This window comes from Octodon degus, unplaced genomic scaffold (genome assembly GCF_000260255.1).
Source record: "Octodon degus isolate 3935 unplaced genomic scaffold, OctDeg1.0 scaffold00036, whole genome shotgun sequence".
In the NCBI taxonomy this organism is placed as follows: Eukaryota; Metazoa; Chordata; class Mammalia; order Rodentia; family Octodontidae; genus Octodon; species Octodon degus.
The window spans coordinates 2,668,303-2,675,934 of NW_004524612.1; positions in this window are offsets into that span (position 1 = coordinate 2,668,303).

Here is a 7,632-nt window from a genome sequence, read left to right on the forward strand (position 1 = left end):
AAAAAAAAAAAAAAAAAGAAAAATAATATGATATACAGAGTCCTGAAAGGCTAGAGTGCTGGTGCCTAAGACCCCAAATTCTCCAAACTGGGACTGTTTTTTGGGTCCATATCAGGGGGCATGCAGAGAAGTACAGGGGATATCTGAGGCAAAAAGGCATAACTGTAAGCAAGTCCTTGTGAAAATATAACAAAGATACTCCAAGAACTAAATCTTTGCTTAGTGAGAGAACTGTTTTATGGCTAAGGTGGGCACTTATTGCCCCGGAATTCTGAGTTAGTGTCCTCAGCTGCAGTGTTATCCTGTTTTCAGAGATGTTACAGTGCCTCAGGCCACAGTAGGCCTCCACCATGACCATTGGCTTGGAGAAATCTATTTCTGCGTGTCAGCTACTGGATCATCAGTCAAGTCATGTAAGCCTGAAAACAACTCATAAGTTAATATAAAAAGCCTAATGATTAATTATAAAACCTGTTCAGTGCTGCCTCACTGCGGTCTCTGTCAAGATTGAAAACAGAATGACTTAGTATAAGATCCAAAAATTCTACCTCTGGGTATATATCTAAGGAAAGTGAAGTATGTCAGGGAAATATTTCTACTCCTAAGTTCCTTGTTGCACTATTCATAATAACCAAGTTAGACACAAAACCTAAGCATTTATTGGTAAATAAAGAGGACATAATTCAACCTTAAAAAAGACATCATATCATTTGCACAACCTGGATGAACTCAGAAGATATTATGCTAGGTGAAATAAATGAGATGCTGGATGACTAATGCTATATATATATATATATATATATATATATATATATATATTTTTTTTTTTTTTTTAAATTTAGTATAGGGTCTACAGAGTCTCACTACATAGCTTAGACTCACAATGATCCTCCTGTTTACAGCCTCCCAAGTGTTGGGATTACAGGCACACACCACCCTGCCCAGTCTCAATCGCCATCTCAGCAGGGCCCCAGGGGTGAGACTGGTATGGCAGACTGGAGATTGAACCCTCAACCTCTGCATCTGCCTAAGCAAGCGCTTTAATCCACTGAGTTATTTGGCTGGCCTTAATGCTATATGTTCTTATATTTGAAGCATAAAAAGTAAAACTCAAAAGAGGGTAAAACAATGGTTTCCAGTAGGGAGGGGCTAGGGGTGGGGGACTAGGGATTTTCATCAAAGAGAAATGCATTTCAATTATGCAGGGTAATTAATTTTGGAAATCTAGTGAGCAGCATGGTGGCTATAGTGAAGAATAGTGTATGGTACACAGAAATATACAAAAGTGTACATCTTAAGTAATCTCAGCTCACATATAATTTAGTGAAATTAATGGTTAAGCTAATTAGCTTGATACTGATAATTCATTCACAATGTATTTGTGTATATATATCCAAATATCATATTGTAAACTTTAAATATATACCTGCTTTTCTTCAATTGCCCTTCAGTAAAGATGGAGTAATATGAATTTATAATATTGTTGGATAAATAAATAAACATTAGCTATATAAGTTGCTGGAGAAAAACTAGGCAGTTTGCCAAGTAGGAAAAAAAAACCTTAAAATAAAATATAAGGAAAGTTTGTCATATTATGTATGCTATTTTTTATTAATATTTTATTTGGTTTTAAGTTTAAGTTCAGCGACAGAAGCTATGAAAATATTGGTTCCATTGTGTAACTGTGCTTTTGTGATATAAAGAAGTGGACTGATCAGGTTTGGACTATGAATGGAGTGGTGAGTTATGATAGAAATAATAAGGAATAATAGACTGCTCAGTGTTCTAAGCACCTGCCTGGCAAGTGCAAGCACCTGGGTTTCTTCCCCACTACTACATGCGAAGCTGGCCATGGAACCCCAGCCACTGAAACTGGGTGTGGTGGTGCACATCAGTAATCCCAGCACTGGGGAGGCTGAGGCAGGAGAATCACTATGAGTCCAAGCTGTGTTCTGAGAACCTGTATCAAATATATACATACATACATACATACATACAATTAAAAAAAATCCTGTGAGTCATAACATTGCACTACAACAACTCATCCCACAATTTTCTACTATAAATTTATACTTTAACATAATAGCACATGGTTGCATGTCCCAGTAACTGGGCCCACGGGATAAAGGAAACAATCTTTATGTTTACCCATTTAGTATGATGGATGGTCAGGTGTGTGCATGTGTGGAAAAGCATCAGACTGAGAACTTTACCCACACAATGTCAAAAAGGTATTATGTATTTTAACCTGAGCATCACTGGGGGTAAGATACACCCACACCTTGTACTGAAAGAGAAAGGATATTGTTTTAACCTGCAAGTCAAATTGTCAAGGCCTTTTAGAAAATAGATATCACTGAAAGGTTAATCAAATAAAATATTTCCAGTTTCTACTCTAGAAATTAAGCTCTGCTTTTGAAAAATCAAGCTAAATACAGTGTGCTCACAAAATATAGTGAATGTTTAAATTTTAAAAAAGTTAGTATAGTAAGAACATCTTGCCAAGAATACCCTAAAAATAATCCTCCTCATTTTAAAAACTTAGCCTATCATTCTTGCTACTTTCTGAAGTAGTTGTAAAAGTCCTCTTTTGAGAATGTCTTTTATTTTGCCATTCTGGCTGCCTTGATATCTTGAAATGATTAAAAATGTTTATGTTTTGTTGTCATTTTTACATTTTGGAAGAACCAGAAATTACATCATTTCAGATGTGGTGAGTAGATGGATGAAGACATTCTAATGTTTTATTTTGATCTAAATTGCCTTAAAAATTTGAATTATAATTACTTAAACTCATTAAGTGAATCATTTTCTACATCTAGATCATGCAGTTTGCTAATTTTCTTGAACAAATGATTTGTTGTTTAAGGTACTTTACATGTATTCATCTGCCTAATTCTTACAACAATATTTATGCTTTAGGTATATTTTAAATTTTCCCCTTATAACTTTCCTAAACTCCCATAACTAGGACATATATTAGTTGAAGAAGAACAATTTTAGTCTTACCATGATATTTTACCACCCTGGAGAGGGAATTACATTCCAGATTTTGTATATTGGTATAGTTTTCCCTTAAAATGGCATAGATACATCTATTTAGGTTCAGTTTAGTCTCCTTTGCTCTATCATAAAAGAATGAATCATACAAATGCTTACAGATTTATTATTAATCCTGTGTCAACTGATTTTTCCTTTATGTACTTGGTACAGGGTTTCCCTACACAGTTCAGATTCACAGTGATCCTCCTGTTTTCAGTTCCCCCAGTGATGGGATTACAGGCCCGTGCCACCATGCCTGGACTGGTTTGCTGGCTCAGCACACTCCAGGGTGAGGCTGGGTGGCATGTGGCACCAGGTATCGAATCTTGGTCAAATGATTCTCTTAAGACAAATAATTTTTCACAGTCACTCAATAGTGTACATTAGGACTAACAAGGCAGAGTTGAAACAGTTGATGGATTTTGCACTTCGTTGTGATATTGGTAGAAGTGGCAGCCTAGTGTTGAGGCCAGCTCCGAGTAGATGCCTGAGTACAGACCGTATTCTGTAAACTTAGCTGGGAAGAGTAATCCTAGTAGAAGAATATTGCCTACCTTGTCATCTACCCTCAACTTATGCACCTCTGTGTAATTATAATTGAAGACTTTTAATGTGTGTCCTTCACATCCAACAACTAGTTCTTGCCTCGTGCTTATCAATACTGCATAGTAAAAGCCAACTGCAGAAGAAAAGGGAGAGGGCATTGAAAAGTGATTGGAAGGTAAAGTGGTCCCATTCAGATTTGCGTGGAGTGCTGCAGGGTGGAGCATGGGGTTTCTGAATGTCTGAGATGGTGAAATGGTCAGAAGAGGAATAAAGAATAAAAGACAGAAGCCCTGACAATGCTTATTCAAATATTTCACTTTGCTCACAGAGGAATTCTAGAGACTCTGTGCTCTACATTTCATAAACCATCCTATAGCTGTTTCCAAATATTTTAAGCCCAAACACTGCTGGTTTTTTCCCTGAATTTTCTTGACAGTTATTTTCTCTTTTGCTATCCTCTTTAATTCCATGCTAATTTAGAGCTAGGGTTTAATTTTTTCAATTTCTTAGTAGAAGTTAATTGAGGCTTCATTTTGAAATGTCTTTGACATTAAAATTTCTTTTTAAATCAGGTCATTAATAGCCACCAAGCAATGAGTAAGATATTTAATACTTTAAATTTTGACTATTTTATAAACAGACTGTCTCAGTTACTCCTCTCTTGTTGCTGGGAGAAATATCCAACATGCAAAATGAAGGAAGGAAAGGTTTATTTATCTCACAGTTACTGGAGGTTTCAGTCCATACTCAGCTGGCTCCAAGGTAGAGCGGCACACGGCAGAGAGCAACTTTTCATGGCAGTGGCAAAAAGCAAGAGTAAAATGGAGAAGTACCAGCAATAATGGCTACAGAGAGCAAGGATGGCTCCCTTAAGGTTATCTTCCCCAGACTGGGGGTAGTACTCATACCCATAATCCCAGCAGCACTCACACCCATAATCCCAGTGGATCATGAGTTAATCACAAACTCTAAAAGTCTGACCCATGACTGCATGAGGCTTTTGGGGGACAGCTAGACACAAACCATAACACCATCTATACTACAGCAGCTGAGAAATGACTTCTATGGTATCCTATGCAGCGAACAATTATAGACTGCATAATTACCTGTGTGCCATGGGGTAGGTTGAGGGAATAACATTTTCATCTGTCTTGCCTGTGGACAGGGCCATTTGTTCCGATTGCAACCAACTTAAGTGCCACAACTTCAGAGAGCTCAACTTTCCTACCTGATAAGGCTTTTAACTGTGTGATTCTTTATATTGGGTTTAATTCCAACTTGATCTATAATCTATTGAGTATATTTAGACTCACCTTTGAATATGTACATTTTAGTTCCCTTTTTCTGTGATGTTTATATTCTTAAGCAGTTTGACATATTAAGTGTAGGTACATATTGCTACATGTCTATTACCTTTGATGATCATAAGAAAGCTAAGTGTTTTTAAATGATAAATTGGATGAATACTTGTCTTATTTCAATTTGTGGTCACTTTTGTTCTTGTGCTTTATATGCAATAAACATATATAAGAATCAAACATGACATATCCATGCCTATGTGAGCAACTGTGTATGGCAGACATGAAAATTAGTCACCTTGAACCTCTTAAAGAAAGGAAGGTGCCTGAGTGACAGTGTTTTTCTGCCACCCACTTCAGGTTTGCCTCAGATTCTGAGCCAAGGTGAATCGGATGGGAACCCAGCCAGTGGCTAACCTTGATGTAAAATAAAGGCCTGGCCACTTCTACTCTGGTGTGATTCCTTTAATGAATAGTTTGTCTCTGTTCTTCCCCATGGCGGAGATGTTGACTGATCTGCACTGCTGCCTCAGGGCTCCTCTCTAACCCTGAATCTTCTCTTATACTTTCCCAGATGTCCCCCCACCAAGCATTTCACTTATTGAATTCTGTAGCTCTGCAGCTTGAGGCTCACCTCCCAAAATAAAGGTCCAAAGGCCGATGTGTCTGAAAATTTGCCTTTAGTATTCTTCTCACCATTCTATCCTCCAGTTTTCCACCCGAAGTGTGGGATTGGGTAGAAAAGGTAGCGTAAGTCCATCTTAGTAGTTGCTATGCATGGCATCTTCCAGGCCTTCTAGTTGCATGAAGGGAGTGAAGCAATAAATACATCTATCCTTTCTTGGACCTGACTTCAGTGCTGCAAAATGAGGGTGAGAGTTTGCAGTCCATTAAACTCAAATTTAAGCACTGTCTTGTCCTTTCATTAGAGTAGAAAAATCAAGGCTATGTTTCCAGCTTGATAAAATAGCCTGCTGCTAATTGCTCATTTTCATAAAAGAAAGTGACTTGTAATCATATAAGCTTCAGCTGTTAAAAAATGTTGCTCCGGTAACTGTTACACATGCCTGCTCTAATGAACTCTCTCACTTCTCCATGTGCTATGAGATTCATTTGGGTCATTTAAAGCCAATTCTATGAACATTTAAACATGTAAGATGCTGTTAGTACCCTATCCTATGGCCTCTAAGCTTTAAACTAGGTCTGGAATAGTTTTTATTGGGTTAATTGGCTCATATATGCAATTTTCTAATTACCAAGTATATGTAGTATAGAAGGGGAAAAAGGCAAAATGCTGCTTTTGTAGAATACAATAATATAATGCTATTTATAGCTTCAGTAGCTAACGATTGAGAAACATTGTAATGGAAAAGGACTCAGGAAAAAAAATTTTACCTGGATTATTTTTATTCTCTGATTTTCTAAACAGATATAAAAAGAATTGAAAATGACTGCACCGGAAATGAACATCTTGAGAATGCTACCCTCTCATTAGGCAAACGTGACCTCATTAATATCTTAAACTTGATAGAGATGCTTGCATGAGGAGGCAGCTATGATCATCTACGGATCACCATGTGAGCCCTCTGTGATCCATGCTGCATCACAATGCCACTTTTTTTTCTATATGATCAAATTGGGAAAACAGGACTGATCTATTTTGAGGAAAATCATTAGATATTCTGCAGGAAAACTGAGGCACACAAGTTACTATCAAGGAAACGTCATGATTGCAAGCAGAAGCTGAAGGCTAGCTTGCAAGGGTGATGAACAACTGGGTCAAGGGTATTATTTCCATATACTTGAGCTTTCTCCATAGAAGTGAGTACCTGCTAGTCTTTGTGCCATATTCATTTGCTAAGTGATCATGCATGTGTGAATTTAAAATATAAATACATATATATGTATATGCATGTAGATTTTTGTTTAAAAACTTTCTAATTTTTATGTAGTATGCTCTTGCTCATAAACTCATATACAAGAAATTATTCTCTTCTTTCTCTTTTTCTCTCCTTTATCACTTTCTTTCTTTGTTTTTGTTTTGACATTTGTTTGTTCTTTTGGTGTTGGGGATTGAACTCAGCCCTTACACAAGCTTAATATGTGTTCTGCCACTGAACTACACCCCCTTTACTTCTGTTTTGTCTTTTTCTTTCTTTTTACTTGAAAAATCCTACTTCTTGAGTTAAATCATGAGTAGCCACATCTATAAAAAATAACTACTTTTAACTGTTATATACTCTTTCAGAATATATATATATATATTCCTACTCCCTTCTGACTACTATGATGAATACCATAGAGTGGGTAAACACTAGAAATTTATTTCTCACAATTCTGGAAGCTGGGAAATCCAAGGTCCAGATGCTGACAGGTTTGTTTCCTAGGGAAGGCCCTATTGCTCTGTTGGCTATTTTCTTAAGTTGTCTTTGCATGGTGGAAAGGGAAGGCTACCTCTCCTTTTCTTCTTAAAAAGCAACTCATCCTATCCTATTTTTTTAAAAAAAAATTTAATATATATTTTTTCTTTTATTTATTTATTTACAAAATCTCAAAGCAAGATTTTAGGAGAGTAACAATGGTTAGTACATTGTGTATTGTTACTGCCAAAGTAGTTTCTCATATTACAAGATATAGGCAAGAAATAATAGATAAACAACATAGGTACAAACCTCTGTTTTTTTTAAAGTCAACAGAAAATGGAAATATACTTTTTAAAGTTTCTAATACTAGAAGAAGATATCAT